General features: G+C 39.4%; 1 pseudogene; it reads left to right on the top strand.

Annotated features, from left to right (window-relative positions):
* The first annotated feature begins 9436 nt into the window (after window positions 1-9436).
* On the top strand, window positions 9437-15096 carry LOC106000473 (annotated as a pseudogene).
* Window positions 15097-19122: the final 4026 nt, after the last annotated feature.

Below are 19122 nucleotides of genomic sequence, written 5' to 3' on the forward strand. Positions count from 1 at the left end.
GTACTGTATAAACATTTTTATAGACCAGTAATATACTGATATAAGATGTGAATGAATTAATGTGAAGTATTAAATGAAATTTAGATGTTGTTATTTGTAGTATGATCAAAGAATACCAGGGTGATATACATCACACATTTAACTTGTCTATTTTTATGTTTTTTAGTATATGAGCATTTGTGTTTTTTTTACAATTGCATAACCAATTCTGTGATAAAGCATGTTTTACATGACCATATAATAAAAAAGATATATATTAATATATGCTTTGAGTATTTCTCCTTAGGATATTCTTTTTAGTTTCTTAAATATTATATGCTAAGCTTATTTTCTACAGCATATGCTTGTTTTCAGGAGTCAAGAATTAAACTCTTATGTCATGCTCATATTATACCAGGTATAGAATACTTCAGCTTGAACTTGAACTAATAAGGCAGCACTACACTGAAGAATATCTTCTCATCAGTAACCAATTTGTCATTTTCTGACACTGTGACAAAATACTGGAGACAATAAATTTATAAATAGGAAGTTTTTCTATAATTTGGGAGTGCATGTTCACTTGCACTATTGCTTTGGGCTTGTGGTTAGGCAGCATGTCATGGAAGAACATAGCAGGTTTGGGGGATTTTCTACTATTACAGCTATTAACAGCCCCTTGTTCAAGTATTTACATTATTCCTAATTTTTTTAATGAAGTCCTGACTTTCTTGAAAATTCCTTAAATATATCTTGGATCATTTTGCATGGTCTCTCTTAGTTTATCTACTGTGTGTGCTTTTATCTTAGAGACCTAAAATTCTATCATCAATATTATCTACAATACTAGAGAGACTTTCCCTTTGAGGTTTTCCTCATGACAGACTAAAAACAGAGAATCACAGAAGAACAACGTTAGTCCAAGTATCCACTTCCAGCCCCTCTACCATGACCTAATTTCATTTTATACATAGGCCTATGGAGGACAGCCAACGTCTACAGAATAGCAGGGAATAAGGCTCCAAAGATTCTATGACACAATGTTTTGTACTGAGAACTGAGTGTTCCATTATTTAGTCTAAGGCATCCTGGGGGGAAATCAACTAAACCATAGGACTACACAAATAACTATTCAATGTACAATAACAATGGATAACCAAGAGTAATGGCGAGTAGCGTCATGACAGGAGTCTAGGTCCTGTGTGCCTGTAGTATTCTCTAATGAAGCAATCTGATAAATATAGGCAGTTTAGTAGTTAAGAAGATGCTGACTTACACACTCTTAAAACCTGAGAGCTAGAGTCTGGTTCTTTCTAGACTGCTCATTTTAGGCAAGTTAGCCTGCTAGAGACACAGCTTCTCCAACACTGTTAATAGTACTTGCTACCTAACACAGTTAGGTATTCAGTGCTCAATGGCCTATTTCTATGTTGCAAATTATGTATATCTGCATTTTGTAATATTTGTGGGAAAGCGGTGCCACTGCAAAAAGTGCCAATTTTTGTAATATATTTTTTAATTTATTTTTTATTGTGAAAATACCGTACAGAGGGGTTACAATTACATGGGCAAGATAATGAGTACATTTCTTATCAAGCATTGTAGCCTCCTCCTTTGTTTCCCCTTCCCATCCCTTCCCATCTTCCCCCTGCCCCCCCACCCAACCCTCCCCCCCCACCAAAGTTGTAAAGTTCGTTTTCAACATGACAACGTGGACTTATCGTTGCAACGGGTCCACCTGTATACTTATTTAAACGACTTGTTTTTCCCCTTCCCCTCCACAAAGTATACCGACATCAAATACAGTGAAAGCAGGGGTTATACTGTGGGGGAGGGACATACAAAGCAACTAAGAAATAATCTTATAAATAAATTAGAAACAAATGCATGAAAGAAAAAACATTTAAATATATATCTTAGGGTTCATTTTCCTAACATCACCTTATCTGACTTTTTCTGTAATGTATTTTTTTGCAATGTATTTTATGCTGCTCCATAGTTGTAAAACAATGGCATTATGCAGAGGCCCCGTTGCTTTGACTGCCTCCTATAACTCAGGGAGTTTTGTTCAGTGTTGCTCAGAATGCTGTGGTGCTATCTTGTGACCTATGACCACACAGCATTTTGTCCATAGCCTAGTATTTTTTTAAGTTTAAGCAATTAAGAAATACCTATGCATAAACACCTAAAATTTGTATTGTATATATTTCCATTCACAAGAAATGGCCTTTAGGATCATCTTCCTTACAAAGACAAAATGGTATGTGGTTTGTATAAGTAAGGTGCCTTTTCTACACATGTGACAATACATAAACAAGAGTCAGGAATAAATCTTGAGCTTCTGGTTGTGTTTTTGTACTTATGTGTAGAGGAGTCAGAGGGCAGCATGAAACTTCACAAAGTGTCATGGCTTTTCACTGGTGTTCTGCTGTTCATATTCAGCTTTCCTCAAGAAACTTCTACAGGGACATTTGCCACTTTAAAGAGCACACAATTTTGTTATGTCAAAAATATGAAATAGGTGGTTTATGCCTGAAAGCTACTGAGATCTGAGATCTGAGCATCATACATCAAAGCCAGGCTGGGAAGGAAAGTCCTTGAGACTCTTATTTCTAAGTAAGCACCCAAAGAGCTGGAAATGGACATGTGGCTTCAGTGGTTGAGTGCTAGCCTTGAGAAAAATGCTCAAGGACAACATCCAGTTCCTGAGTTCAATCTCCAGAGGTAGCACACATGCGTGCGCATGCACATGCACACACACACACACACACACACACACACACACACACACAATGTAATGTTGTGAGACTCTGGAGGCTCATTTGTCCTAAGTGACAGGTGGAATGTCTTTCCTATTGAACAATTATAACAGAGCACCATCTACTCAAGCAAGCCCAGTTAGTATGTGGCCTTGGGTTTAATCTCCAGTGCCACCAAACAAATAATAAGAAAAAGGCCCAGAACAATATACAGTCTCCTATGTACAGCCATTACCAATTATAGGACACTCGGTTGTTTATCACAAAAATCATCATTCATTAATAATTCATGCACTTTAGTGGAGTTTCTGTGCTTACACATGTCCCTGGGTCTTTTACTAGTAAACACAATAGATGCATAGCAGCAGCATGTTGAGAATGGTAAGGACACAGAGCTCCTCTCGGGAAGAAGTTTATTTCTCAGGGATGCTCATGACAGCCTTATTGTCCAAAATGTTAATGGGGGACTGAGAAGTCTCACTGTTGAGTTATATGGGCTTAGCCAGGGAAGACTATATACTTCACTTCATACAACCACTGTTTGGACATGCTCCTATGTGTATTCACTTTCCAAAAGCCACAAAAAAGGTCTTACATTGTAGAAGTTGGTTTCTGGGTAGATATATTTTGTCCTCAATTCTCTCTGTCTCCCTTTGTTCTTCCTGGCTGCTATGATGTGAGCCGCTGTGGTCTGCAGCAACTTCTTCCCATAATAGTGTGGAACCTAGGAAACTAGGAATCTTTTCTCATTATTGTATCACAGCAATGCAATGTCTGACTGATATGTAAAATTGGCACTAGAAGAGGGGTGACTGCTGGGACACTTGAATGTGAAGTTAAGAAGCCTTGGAATTGGTTTGCCAGACTTCAGGAACATTTTAAAATGCAAGCTAGTGAAACCCTGGAGTGCGACCAGTGGAGTCTAACTTGTGATTCTGCTAGCAGCATCAGTGACCAGAATTCTGTAAGCAATGTCAGTGTCCCATACTGACTGACTAGTACATTTCCTCACTGTCACTCCAACAGCTAAGCCTACACTGTTAGTATTTTCCCTGTTGTTCTTTCCCTTTCATGAAGAATAGGCACCTGGTGTGCTATCATAGCCAGCCACAAATTCCTAAATGGATGAGTTTCTTTCTAGGAAACTCTGGGTTCCCTCATCTTTTTAATTTAAATAGTTATTTTTTATGCTGGTCCTAGTGCTTCAACTCTGCTGGAGTGCAGTCTCTGAGCTTTTTTTGCTCAAGGCTAGAGCTGTACCACTTGAGCCAAAACTCTACTTCTGGCATATTTTGGTGATTACTTGGAGATACAAGTTTCATGGACTTTCCTGTCCCTGCTGGCTTTAAAACACAGTCCTCAGACTTCAGTCTCCTGAATAGCTAGGATTATAGATAGGAGCCACTGATGACCCACTTAAAAATTAATTTTAAGAAATTTTTGACTTGTCTATATATGAATAGGATATACCTTGATCAGAATTAGCCCTTATGTCACTCTCTCTTCCTTATCCGATTCCCAAACAAATCTCAGTAAGCTATGCTGTTCAATTTTCACATTTGTACACCTAGCATTTTGACCTTATTACTCCATCCTTCTACCCCTTGCATTATTGCAGACAGAATATTTTGAAATTCCTAGTTTATGTTATAGTGTATAACCATTGTTCCTAAGGACTTAACCATATACATGATATTCATCATGGCATTCCATGCATATACACACTATACTTTAATCAGATTGACATCCTCACATACTCTCACCTTTCCCAAATGCTTAACCTCTATTATACATCAACTTTCAAGTGAATTCAGGTTGCCATCTTTATTCACAGATGTAACGTTTTGATGCTGTTTGTCCTTTCATACTTTTCCTCCCATCTGCTAATCCTCCAACTTTCACAAAATTGCTTCCTTTCTGTCTCTCATGCTCATTCCTTTCCCCATAGATATGATTTATAAAGACTCTTTCAAGTCCTTCCCTCTTTTCTATATATTATTCTCCTACTTGAAGCTCCCCAGAATGAGAACGTGAGAATGCTGTGGTAATTTCTAAGAAATAATTGCATATTCTTGGCCTAGGGAAAATATGTTTTCTCTAGGGTCATTTTGCAAGCTTTGATTGGTCTCATCACCAACCCTTATTGTGTATCTACTGACTGAAATTCAACAAGTATATAGCACATGGAAGGTAACAGTAATTCTAAAGGTGGAACATGGCCCAAGTTCTCTTGACAAATACCAGGTGGAGAAGTCATTATTCATAGTGCAGAGAGAGACAGCTAACTGAAACTGTAAGCCAAGACAAGGTTGTTTACCCAGTACACAATATAGACACGAGGATGTCCTAGCATAATGCTACATTCGTGTGAATGATCATTAAATTGATGTGCATGGTAGAGCTAGGTGTGGTGATTGAGACTAGCTAACGATGTTAACTTATGATACACTCAGTATCACCAAATATATAAGTGCTGGCTTAGAAAATTGCTAAAGGCCTTTGGAATACACTGGTATTCTATCAGTAATCTATTCCTTTTTTTTGGGGGGGGAGTCCGGTCGTGGGCCTGAACTCTGAGCCTGGGCGCTGTCCCTCAGCTCTTCAGCTCAAGGCTAGCGCTCTACCAATTGAGCCCCAGCGCCACTTCTGGATTTTTTCTTTTTTCTTATGTGGTGCTGAGGAATAGAACCCAGGGCCTCAGGCATGTAAGGCAAGCACTCTACCACTGAGCCACCTTCCCAGCCCAGTAATCTATTCCTATATTAACAGATTTACTCTAAACCTTGTGCCTTAACACACATGCATGAATTTAGCTCATAGTTTTTAGGTCTCAGCTGGTCCCAATGTGCTCATTATAAATGAGTTCATAGATGTGTCATAGATAGTTGTTTTTTTTTTTTTGGTTGGTCGTGGGGCTTGAACTCTGGGCCTGGGCGCTGTCCCTGAGCTCTTCAGCTCAAGGTGAATGCTTGAGCCACAATGCCACTTCCAGTTTTCTGAATTGTTTACTAGAGATGAGAGTCTCACAGAGTTTCCTGCCTATGCTAGCTTTGAACCGTGATCCTCAGATCTCAGCCTCCTGAGTAGCTAGGATTATAGGCGTGAGCCACTGGTGCCCAGCATAGATAGTTGATTTTATGGAAGATTCTTCCTGGAGGTAGTTGGCCCTTTGGAAAAAATCAGTCGTCTATGTCTTTTCCTTTAGCAGACTAGGCCAGGATACTTCACATGGGAGCAAGGAGAAGTATCAAGATAAGCAAAAGTGAGCAAACCCATATGTATAAGCACTTTTGCAAATCCATCCGCCATATGAGTAGCACCTCTTCAAAAATAGACTCCTCTACTTAATGAGAGGGGGCACAGGACATATATGAAGTAGGAGAAAACTAAGGTTTAGAGCCATTTTTTAAATTCTGACATAACCACCCTTTAATGTATCTCATTTGGTTAATGTTTAAGGGTTTTCTTCCCTAGCTGTCAGATGATCAATAGTTATTTTCATGCTGTCAGTATTTTTTACTGCACAAGAGAGGACACATCAGACTCAGGGTCCAGTATAGGTGAGGAACCATTGCTTAAAATACTTGTGAAAATTTTTGATTATGGAACTCTTGGCACTATATTTTGACAGACCTTGGGAATGGTCCTGCTGTAAGAGAGATAAGAGAGAGCCCCTTTACAATATCAGTTCCCAGGCTAATCTCCCCATCGTCACCATTCTGTAAATGTTATCTACAATATTTCCTCAAGTATCCAGAGAGAATCACTGAATTTTTCAGAAGGAGTCTATAATTTCATGGTTGTTATTTTTGAGTTTCCTGTAGATAAACAGGAACTTGGTCTTTGTCATGAGGAAATTGTCCATCATTTTGTGTTGCATTTTCTTTGTGTTCAGAATAGCTTTTGCACCTCTGCCACACTCCCTGTCAGGATCCTTATAGAGCTACATCTTGGTGTAGTCTTGTGATCACATCCAGAGACTCATGTTTATTGATACTTCATGGAATAAATGACAGACAAGATGCTGATGGATTCCAGACTTTGTGTTTTGACATGCTCATGTCTCTGTTTATACACACACAATGGCAATTTCTTCAGATAGAGACATCACCTGTGTGGCAGAAAGTTTCTGTAGCATTTGGAGATGATCCATCAGTGAGGATAAATTCCAGAAGCATTAGAAGGTTCTACACTCTTCACTGATAAGCAAAAGCAGTGATAATGATGGGTGGTGATGGTGGTGCAGGTAGCATTCAATCTGAATTTGTCCTGCAGACAACAAAATAATTTTAAGAGTGTTATGTTTGTACTCTTAACAAGCCACCAAGTACTTCTTTTAATTAAGCATGGGCATAAGATTTAATGAAAACAGCTTCTTTCTTTTAATGCATGCTATATGACAAGGTGTCAAGTTTTGAAGTCTAGGGGTTACAGATTCAAATCCCAAGTCGGCAATGATGTCTCTAGGACATTCTCTTAGAAAGAAGATCGGTGTGTTTAACCTTTACTTTGGAGAAATGAACTAAATGATAAGTTGTAGAGACTGACATGATGACTCCCCTTGAAAAATAACTGGATATTGTGAAAATCTCTACAAATTTAGCATCCATCCTTGAAATTCTACTAAAGGTTCTCTCTAGCTCTGTGCCTTTCAATTTGCCTGGTGGTGGTCCTCACTGCCCCATCCTGCAGGAACTTTGTGACAGTGAAAACCTTTGTCAAGCTTAGCAGTGTGGTCTCTGATCTGTACTTCAGGGTGCAAGACACAATTATTGCCAATCAGCTCATGAACACTGTCTCAACTCTGGTAGACATCAGTGTGGCCTATGAGTACAGAATCAACTTTAGCATATATGTTGCCTGTTTGTTGGGCGTTGGATATGGTCCCATCAGACAACCACAAATGAACGTGTTTATTCATAGGCTGAAGAGGAAAGTGTTTAGAAGAGGAAATGTGGGGAAAGGGCTCCAACAGATATGACAGCCTCCTCAATTGCATGATGCCTCTGGCAGGCAGATGCACATAGAGAGATCAGAAAGTAGGAGATGAGAAGATGTAAGGTTCCTTGAATAGATTATAAAGGTCAGTACCATCAGAAGAATGTGAAAAGTACCATTTGAGTCAGCCTTTACTGAGCACCCTCTGTTTACCTAAAACAAGACATTATGATGATAAATTCATATGTCACTTAACAAAGGCACATGCTCAGAGAACAGCATAACTATTCAATTCTGTCAGTGTTTTAACATCATAAATTATGTTTAAACAAACCTAAGTGGTCCAGTTCAGCCATTTGATTATCCTTACAATACAATTGAGGCAAGAGTTAAACATGAGATTCATAGAGCTGCTGACTTGTCACTGTCATATCTTACTGTAAACTTTTATGAAAAGAAAGCATACAAAACAAACTAAGAAAATTATATTATGCTAAACACTGAAATTGGTAACAGCCATTTAATATATATTTTTATTGTAAAATACTGTACAAAGGGGTTACAATTACATGAGTAAGGTAATGAGTATATTTCCTATCGAGCATTGTTACCCCCTCCTTTGTTTTTCTCCTACCATTCCTTTCCTCCCCACCTCTACAACTTCTCCCTCACTGCCCCTGAAGCTGTAAAGTTTGATGTACATATGGCCATATAAGATGATGCTAAGCAAAATGAACCCCAAGAAAGGGACACAAGAGGTTTTATCTTTGTTGCTGTTGTTTTTTAATGTACTTATAATATAATATGTGATTTTTTTGTTTCTTTTGTATGTTCTTCCCCCATGGTATAACCCCTGTTTTCACTGTATTTGATTCTGGTGCCCTGTATCTTGTGTATACATTTTTCTAATTTCGGGAGGGGAAGGGAAATAACAAAATGGTAACAGCTATTTTTATCATTATCAAATATTATGTATGGACACAATTTCTCAAATTAGGCTTTAATATCATTAAGAGAGAAGTAGCTATGTTTATACCAGCACTGCAAAAATTCTGAGTATTAGCCGGGCGCTGGTGGCTCACGCCTGTAATCCTAGCTACTCAGGAGGATGAGATCTGAGGATCGCGGTTCAAAGCCAGCCCGGGCAGGAGAGACCGTGAGACTCCTATCTCCAATAAACCACCAGAAAACCGGAAGTGGCGCTGTAGCTCAAGTGGTAGAGCGCTAGCCTTGAGCTGAAGAGCTGAGGGACAGCGCCCAGGCCCAGAGTTCAAGCCCCACGACCGACAAAAAAAAAAAAATTCTGAGTATTGGGTTGTGCAGCTACATTATGACAGCTATGATGCCTCTACACTCTAGGACTTGTTTAACTCTATTGTGATCTTATGGGATCACCTTTGTATGTGTGTTGTCTTTTGACAAATACATTGTGATGGAGTTGGGATTATGGCTCAAGTGGTACAGCACTAGTCTAATAAGTATGAGGCCTGAGTTAAAGCTTAGTACCACTCCCAGCCCCACCTACACTGCCCCCAACAGAAATAAATATGTAGTATACGACTAGATAAAAATACAATATCAGTAACTCTTAACAAAGTAAATATAGCTTTACCTAGAGGCACTTCTCCCAAGTGTACCATAGGTGTATACCACAGAATTGTCTACTTCAAGATTAGGAGATGGATCACTTTCAGGTAAATAGGGAAGCTAGTATAAACCAAACTTATGGTCAGGGTGAGTCCTAGGTACTCAGTAGGTCGATGCTTTCCAATGGGCTTTCTGTATTTATAGCTGTGATAGGTAAGCATGGCCAAAGCTGAACCTCATTCCTTGGCCCCTTTGTGCTGCTTTCATGAGGATTTCAGCGTGTTCCAAGCATCCAGACAATAAGGTCTTTGTGGATAGCAGCCTCAGGAAAAGATTGTAGGCTTCTCTCACTATAGAATTTCTATGAGAACCCAGGAATGCAGCACCTTTTCACCTTCATGGGGCCTCTTCATTGGTTCATTATGCATCACAATTCATGAAATCCTAATGGGAACATGCTCTCAGATTCAGATGAAATTGAGCAAGAGTGCCTAATGGATCAATTCACACCTTATAGTGTGCTCTGATATTCCAAGAACCCTTTGGCCTCCTCTAGAAATAATAGGGCATTGGCTAATACATCTCCAGGGCTTGTCTGGTAGACTATCTACAACCTATGATCACCATGTACCCCTCATACTCAGTAGCATCAGTTGTTCTTCCTGGTGCTTGAGGATAGTATCTAGAACTTGTAATATTCTGATTGGACTGTGTTGTTTCAAATTCAAAAGATGTAAGTGATTATCCATTTTGCATTTTAGACCACATCAATGTGTATTTCCTTGTAAAGCACAGGGACAGGAGTTGCCTTCTTCTGATGCTTTTCCTGTGCATGCTCTGCACATATTTGGGATCCCTTCATGCTCCCTGGGAGACAGATGCAAAAGCAGGTTGGAGGCAATTCCTGCACTTTTGACTTTTCACAACACGGACTTAGCACAGAAATATCTTCCTTAGGTCTGAGTGTGTTGACTTGCACTTGCAATCCCAGCTACTCAAAAAGCAGAGGTACGCAGGATCATGGTTTGAAGGCAGCCCTGGTAAAAAGTTATAATAGAGACTCACATCTCAACTGATGATGTGTACACAATGTACACCTCTGATCACAGCTATGTCAGAGGAGGATCAGGGTCCATACAAAAACATGAGATCCTGCTAAGAACAAACAAGTAAATCAGAGAGGACTTGGGATATGGCTCAAGTGCTAGAGTGTCTGCCAGGTAAGTAGTGGGCCCTATGCTCAAACTCCATTTCTGTCAAAACAGAAGAAAAAAAGGAAAAATCAGAATAAGGGAGGTTAGGGGAAGGCAAGGAGGGCAGGGAAGAAGGATAGGAAGGAGGAAGGAAGGAAAGAGAGAAGAACAATTCTGAATTATACGTGGTGTGTGGAACTGATGGGGGGAGGGTTGTGGAGCAGTATGAGGAACCTGTGTATAGGACTCTGGGACTCCTTTGTTGGTGTTGATCTATGTGGGATGTGTCATTGCGATTGTTACAGAACTGGCTTTTGCAGTTGTGTGTGGAAGAAAGATTTGTGGGAGGTTGAGTTGTGTGTGGCATATTGAGCTGTGTATGTGGGGGTAAATCTGTGTTGGGTGTGGAACTGTGCAGGTTGTAATCTATCTGTGGCTTGTGGAGTTGTGTGTGTGGTGTGGATCGATCTGCAGATGATGGAGTATTGGTGATTATTGAGCTATGCATGGATTTTAGACCCTTTGTAGGATAAGGGACTATGTGTGAAATGTGAAGATTCATGTAGGCTATGGACTTCTGTGTGTAGTGTTGACCTGAATGTGGACTGTGGAGATGTTTCTATGATGTGGTATGTGTAGTGTTGAGCTCTTTCCACAGTGAAAATGTGTCATTTGTGACCTATAAGTGGGCTGTGTAGGGGCACAGTCCATGGATCTGAGTTTGTCTGTGGACCAAACTTTTTCTCTGTGTAGTGGAAATAGATATGTGGTAATGTTTGTAGTGGAGTTTTTGTGGGATGTGGAGCTATTTGTGGAGCACTTAGTGCTGTAGCATGTATAATTGTGTATGCATTGTGGGAATGTGTTCTTGGTGCAGAGTTCTGTGTGGTAGGTGGAGCTGCGTGCACGTGCATGAGTGCATGCATGTGTGTGTGTGTGTGTGTGTGTGTGTGTGGTGAAAGTGTTGTTTTGCAATAAAAAATGAGTGTTATGGAGCTGTGTGTTGTATGTAGAGCTCTGTGATGTGTGGACAGTGTATGTGGGAAGAGATTTGTGTTGCATATTGGGCTGTGTGTGGGTATGGATCTTGTGTTGTGTGTAGTTGCATTCCTGTGGGGCTATCTGGGGGTACAAATGTTTGTTTGATGTTCTGTGTAGGAACTTAATCCTTGTTTGGGTTGTGTAGCTGTTTGTGGTATGTGAAGATTTATGTGCATTGCATAGAGGAACAGTGTGTGGCTTGAAGCTGTGTGGTGGATGGAGTTGAGTGTGTTATATGGAAATGTGTTACAATGTGCAGCAACAGATGTGGGGTACATTTAGGTGATCTGGAGGTTTCTATGTTGTATGGAGGTGTGTGGTCTATGTCAGGGTGTGTCTAGTTGCATGTAAGCTATGGAGTTGTGTGTGGTATGGAGTTCTGTGTAATGAATTGTTATGTGGGGAAGTGTTGAGATTTGTGTGTTAATTAGTTTTGTGTGGGTTTGGTGTATTATTTGTTTCCTATTATATTTTCCTGACTCCCTAACTATGAAATTCAAGACTCCATCGATCTGGTTCCTACTGTATCTGGTTCTTTCACCTGACAGTGTAGACCACAATAAATATTTGATGAATAGCTGAAAGAAGAAAGGAACATGTTATTGTATGACTAATTATGTGACAACAAAGTTGGTTTCTTGCACATGTTGTTTTACTGATGTCATTATTTTCAATGTGCGATTATCTCAGAAGAAAACTATAAGGAAGGTTTTGATTTCATTCCATTCTTAGGTCATTTCCTCATACTTTAGCTAAATCATTTAGGGAAGAGGTGCTTTAAAACTTATGATGTTTCATTTAGCATCATTTTATATGGTCATATGTACAAAGCTTTTGAGCTTTTCTGTTCAACTGATAAGATTAGACTAGGCATATACTAATTATTGCATATAAGGGAAACCATGGTGACTATATTTCTTTGGGTATGGCTTACTTCATTTAATATGATTTTTTCCCAAGTCTTTCCATTTCCTAACAAATGGGGAGGTGTCATTCTTTCTGATAGAGGCATAGAATTCCATTGTATGTATAGACCACATTTTCTTGATCAATTCATTTACTAAGGGGCATCTGGGTTGGTTCTATATCTTAGCTATGGTGAATAATGCTGCGATAAACGTAGTTGAGAACCTCAAGATATGGGCACAACAGGTTTTTCTTTGTTGTTGTTGTTTTTAACATACTATGTGATTTTCTTTTGTTTCTTTTGTATGTTCTTCCCCCTGTGATATATCCCCTGTTGCCACTGTATTTGATTTTGGTACCCTGCATCTTGTATATACATTTATCTAATTCCGGAAGGAGAAGGAGAACAACAAAATGCAGAAACAAGGACACAGGATGACCCATTGCAACAATGATACCCACAAGACACTATATTGGAAATGAACTTTGCAACTTCTGGGGGGGAGGAGTGAAGAAGGTGGGGGAGGAAAGGGATAGTAGGAGAAAAAGGAGGGGATAACAATATTTGACACAAAATGTACTCAGTACCTTACTCATGTAACTGTAACCACTCTGTACAGCATCTTTACAATAAAATAAAATTTAAAAAAAACTGATGATGTTTAAGAGTTCTCCATGCACATGTCACCAGTGTTATGTTTACATGTCCCCTGATTTAAGAGTGAGGAGTACAGGACCACAGCCAATTCCTAAAATGATTGCTGATGGACTGTTGATCTGTGCCTTTTATACACTGGTGGAGTGAGTGCCTCCAGAATTGCCCCACTACTACCTGGCCCCCCTCAAGCTTCACATGTAGGAGGACTACGTAGGGATTATGGATGCCCTGAGTATGATCACAATGTAACGTCTCCAGAGATCTTAGTAATGTGTGATTCTAATTCAAATGCAATATATGCATAAATGTACATGTTAAATTGAAATTCCTTTGTATACGTATTTCAAGAAACAATAGAGCAGGCTTTGGAATGCCCCAGTGAAATCAGGCAGTGACTGTGAGTCTGCAGTGCAAGAGGGGTTCTGACTCTAGCCAGTCCAGCCCTTACCAGGAAAGTTGCAGGAGGCATGGGGCTTTGGGTTGGATAGCTCTAGCCCACTACCCCTACATGCCCCAGCTGGGTAGTGGTGGCTGGTGACATCACATGAATGGCATTGGTGTTTGCAGGTGTTGCAGAAACTTTGGAGCTGGAGAAACCCAACAAGGGGATGACCTAAGGGGAAAAGATGAGCTCATCTTCTTGGATCATCTTCCAAAAGCCATGGGACTACTTTTCCTTAGTGAGAAGTCCCCAGGAAGGCAATTTCTTTAAGTGAAACTCATACCCAGATTACCTCTTCCTGATGATCACCTACCAGAGCAGCCAGTACCTCTCCAAACACCCTCTGTCTCCCAGTAGAACACACAAGTAGCTGCAGATGAATTAGCCCCTCCTTAATGTTCCCTCCAGTGCAACAGTCCAGGGCACATGGACTAGTACAACAAAGTTTCTTCAGTCTAACAAAGTTAGATGTTTGGCATGCATATCATACCTACTCCTTTAAAGCCCCCATCACCTAGAGCAGCAAGCACTTCTTCCCTGGTTGCCCTCTTAAATATTTCTCCCCAGATATTGGTCAAAGACAGGAATGCCTCCACCCCCTCACCTGCTGTTACCATATTACCCTCTATCTTCAGGAGCTGTTAGACAAATTGCCAGTTCCTTTGGCTGGTCTGTCCCACAACTAGGATAGCCCATGTACTCTCTCCCCCTTGGGGGCTTTTATACCCTTATTCTGCTTTTTGCCATAAATGCTTCAAAGTCCATCCTGGCATGTCCACCTCAGGAATCCCCTACTCTGCCATCATCTTCCCCATCATGAAGCAAGACCCAGCAGACTCAAGTTTGAGCCCCATAGAGAGCACAAAATCCCCAGTCACCTTCAGCAAGAAGGAGGAGAAGAAGTCACATGTGAAATGGGCTCTGGGTGCCTTCATGTTGTATATGAAGAAGAGAGCCAAAGTGGTGGCTTGGTGCACCCTGAAGGAAAATGTGGCCACTAACCAAATCTTGGGAAGGAACTGGCACAATCTGTCTGGAGAAGAACAGGCCAAGTACAAAGAAGTAGCCCAGAAGAGTGGCAGCTTCATTCCCAGCTCTACCAAACCTGGTCAGAGTGGGACAGTTGTGGTAAGAAAAAGAAGAGAAGGAGAGAAAAGCAGCTGTCACAGACATAGACAAAACACAAAGTCCAAGAAGCGGAGGGTGCTCTGACCTCCAAGAGCAAGAAGCCATATGTTCAGTACCTGCACGCTGTGAAACTGCTTGCTACCTTCTCTGCAGGCTAAGCCTCATCAGCTGCCCTGGTTGCAACCCACTTGGGCAAGTACAACCCCTTTCCTTCACTATAAAATCAGAGACCCTGCCCATCTGGCTCTCTACACAACTGCCTTCCTGTCAGTTAAGGCTGCACTCAGTTCCTCCAACTAGATTGGTAGCCAGCCTCCCCTCGTTTCCTCAACTTTCCCATTAGAGTCCATGCCCACCACTCTGCCTACTTCTCCCAGTTTCTTTCAGGCCACATTTCATGCCCAGTAGGCTCTCCCTAAGCTACAGGCCCAGACTCTTTCTTTGGTCATAAAATGTGCCCACTAAACTTCCCCCCTCAATCTATGCAAGTTATCATGTGAGTGATAGTGACTAGTACTTATTCAGAAGAAAAAGAAACTTCATTGTTCAGTATTTGATTCTTTCATACTGTTTTGTAATGTGGCAGCTAACAAAGGCACTTTAGATTGTATGGATGTAAAAAGTTTTTTATAAAACAAAACAAAACAGAATCAAAATCATTAGAAGAAAGAGAACTGAAATGCAGTATGTTATTTCCACTGTGCATGCTGTGGTGGACCTATCTGGGCAGGAGATAATTTCTCACTACTTCTTTACTAACTTATGTCCTCTCCTCATCAGTCTCTGCCTATCTGAGCTTTGGTCCACAGGGTCACCAGTGTCTGGATCTCTAGCAAGGTGCCTCCTCATCTGAATCCATTCTTGTTCCCTAGCCCATTCTTATCAGATGCTAAACATTATGGGTTTTTCTCCCTTGTTCTCTGCTCAGTGTAAGTCTATGGCCATGTGTGAAGATACCTTGGCCTGATTGGTTTCTACCAGTAACCCTTCTCCTTCAGTAGGCACATACTGGCCAGCCTCCAACTTATGGTGGGGAACTAGGTCCTCTGAAATAGTCCCTCCAACATTTAAAGACACTCAAGGTACCTGTCATGCCTCTGTGAAGAAGTTAGTATTACCAGTTGAGAGCTTCCTGCTCAGGAACTCAGAGTGACAGGCAGGACCCGATTCCAGATTCTGGATCCTGTCACCTGGGTCTGTGCTAACAATCCCCCAAATTTTAAGATCCTCTGCCCTTTCACAAACACCTCACATGCTTTTCCTGTATATTTAATTTGTGGTTTTTATGTTTTTAGGAGCAAATTAAATTTTCAGTTGTTTATTTTCACAAAAGAAAATAAAATTTCAGTTGCAAAAAAGATAAAAAATAGAAAAGGGAAAATAAAAGGACCTTTAAACCACACCCCAAGCCTGTAGAGCTGACAAACAACTTCAAGAAAGCAGAAGAATACAAAATAAAAACGAAGTCAGTAGATTGTGTAAATAACAATAATAAATGGGATCAGAGGAAAATTAAGAGCATGATTCTATTCAAAATAGGCTCAAAATATCTAGGAATAAATCTAATCAATGAGGTTAAAACTGCTACAATAATAATTATGAATTTTTGAAGAAGTTAAAGAATATACCAGAAGTTGGAAAGACCTCTTATGTTCATGGACTAGCAGAATCAATATTGTGAAAATGGTCTTACTGTTGGCGATCTACAAATTCACTGGAACCCCATCAAAGTCTCACTGTCATTCTTTGCTGAGATTAGAGAGAATCCTGGCTAATTACAGCACAATTCACAATGGTCAAAGTATGGAAACAGTAAAGAAGCCATTGCCTTGTTAGTGTTATACTATATGGAGCACAAAAAATGTCATTTCCTAAAAGTTTTACAGCCCAGCTTGGTTTTCATGAGTAGAAATTTTAAGTTATTTATCATGATGAAATTGTGCCAGGTAAAGAATAAGTGGACCAATAAGACACCATCCCACTGAAGAATAATAACTTCTGATAAATAACCAGTGATTGTGGTCTTCCTTTTCTCACATCATAATAAAATACCTGAGATAACCAACTTATAAACAGGCAAGTTTTTTTTTTTTGAGTTCCAAAATGTTTTAATAGACTGCAACTGTAAGTGATGACATTCTGCTTACATTCATGTATACAAACTTTAACATACATAAATTGTGTTATTATTTTAGAGAACATAATACAAGATAGACACATAAATATGATTTCTGAAAAGTATGTATATCTCCAATATCACATGGAATATCATATGGAATATTCTTATGTTAAAATATTATGAGTTGTTTACCTGAAATTCACATTTAACTATTATCCTGCATCTTATCTGGCAGTCCAGGATACAACATTGACATGTATTGTTGATACGTAACACTTTTCAGCACACACATACATACACACATAAAGATACAAGTATACAAATACACATATGGACAGAAATCAGATTTTCAAGAGAAACATATCTCTTCTTATGTTCATTTGTGTACCCTAAACAGGCAAGTTTTTTGACTCACAACTGTGAAGTTTTCGGTCATTGCTGGTTTGGACTGTTACTTTGGGGCTTGTGGAAAGGCAGTAAATCATGGTGGAAGAAGGTGGCAGAGGAAGCCACTCACCTTATGGCAGCCAGAAAGCAGAAAGTAAGAGAAGACCAGGGGCAGTTCCAATATCTCCTTCAAGGGCACACCCTAATGACTTAATTCCCTTCTACTAGGCTCTAGATCCTAAAAGATCCCTCACCTCCTAACAGCCCCACAGCCTGAGTTACAAGTATTGATCCTCTCACTTAGTATATAGGAGCTCCAGTAGATAGGCTCAAAACAGTCTGAGACATTACACAACTTAGGAGAAACATCTGATTTGTTTTGTTTTACTTAAAGAATGTTATTAGCAAAGCACTTTTTCTCAAATGGGTCAACAATGTTATTTCTATTCTATGCAACATCATGTTGAGAGCACTTCCAAAAATAACAAAAGACAAATATTCAGCTTTATTTTCCTTACAATATTAGTACCATTTCATTGTCAGAAATGTTCCCAATTTTAAGTAGAATGCAAGATTATGACAAATGAACATTAGAGAAAGCAAATCTAATTCTTTAATGGTGTTGAAACAGGACTGCAGGCATCATTCACAGGTGAGTCATTCAGGGTTCTACAGCATGTACTTCACCAAGTTTCTGGGGATAACCTTTACTGGGAATTGATGTGTCATAATGCGAATCCTGCCTGACAGCGATAACTACCAAGAAAAGAGTTCAAACATTTTATATTGTCAGTATTGAAGCATAGGCAAAATCAGAGCACCCAGATTAAGAAACAACCTAAAATACCCAATATAAGTGAAACATACTGAAACCATTCACTCAACATTCACACAACCCATAATGATGTTCTGCTTCTTCTACTCTGAGTCCTAAGGAACTGAGAAGTGTAGTAAATGAGACTTTTAAAGTCCTGAATGTCTCAGTGAGACAAAAGTATTCGTAAGGCAAGCTATATATATATATATATATATACATATATATATGAGTATATATACATGCATACATCATATATACATATATATGAGTATATATACATGCATATATCATATATACATATATATATGAGACAAGATATATATACATACACATATCTATACATACATATATATGAATGAGACACTCACTAGAACAGAGACCAGACTGAGTGAGGGGTGGTTGCTATACTATAAGAGAAGTTAAAAATCTGAACAGAAGTCACAGTAAGTAGAGAAACAGATGTCCATGGAAAAGAGGAATAGCATATGAATCTGTCAGATGGAAGGAGCAAACTTGTTCTGCTAACACAAACCCAGGAGGACTGTAAGGGTGACAGAGGTCAAGAAGCCCTGGTGCTGAGCAGGAAAGGAATAGAAAGCTTTGGAGGGAAGGAGAAAGACTGCAGGTGAAGGCTCAACCTCACCACTCATGTAGTGGGAAGACAATGGAACCCATCATGGAAAATACTTAATGTGTTGGGTTTGGAATTGAACTCTAAGGTTTTCACACAGGAAAAGCCTTTGAACATCATGGTAAGAATCAAAAATATCCTCAGGAAAAATGTCAGTAATCAGTCTCTTGTGTGTCCTTTGGAAATCTTCAATGGCATTATGGGCATAGGTGTTTTAAACATTTCTTTTTCTTTATTAAAAAAGTAGTGAATTAGTATTTATATTCATTTTGGCATATTGCTAATTATCTTTTAAATTAGAAATGTACGTATTATTTCCTATTAATTTCTACAAGGGCCTCATTATAGAAAACTCTATGACCACAACTACTAAATGAGAATCTACACTAACAAGATCAACATCTTTGTTTTGAATAACATTCATTTTGAGTAGTTAATTACTTTTTATATATTTGGCAATTACTAAAACTTTTAAGTGACATATTGTCTTTATATTGCCTGAAAGAAGAGATTAGATTTGTAAATAAAACTATGGAA

The sequence above is a fragment of the Dipodomys ordii genome, unplaced genomic scaffold, assembly GCF_000151885.1.
Source record: "Dipodomys ordii isolate 6190 unplaced genomic scaffold, Dord_2.0 Scaffold219, whole genome shotgun sequence".
Classification (NCBI taxonomy): Eukaryota; Metazoa; Chordata; class Mammalia; order Rodentia; family Heteromyidae; genus Dipodomys; species Dipodomys ordii.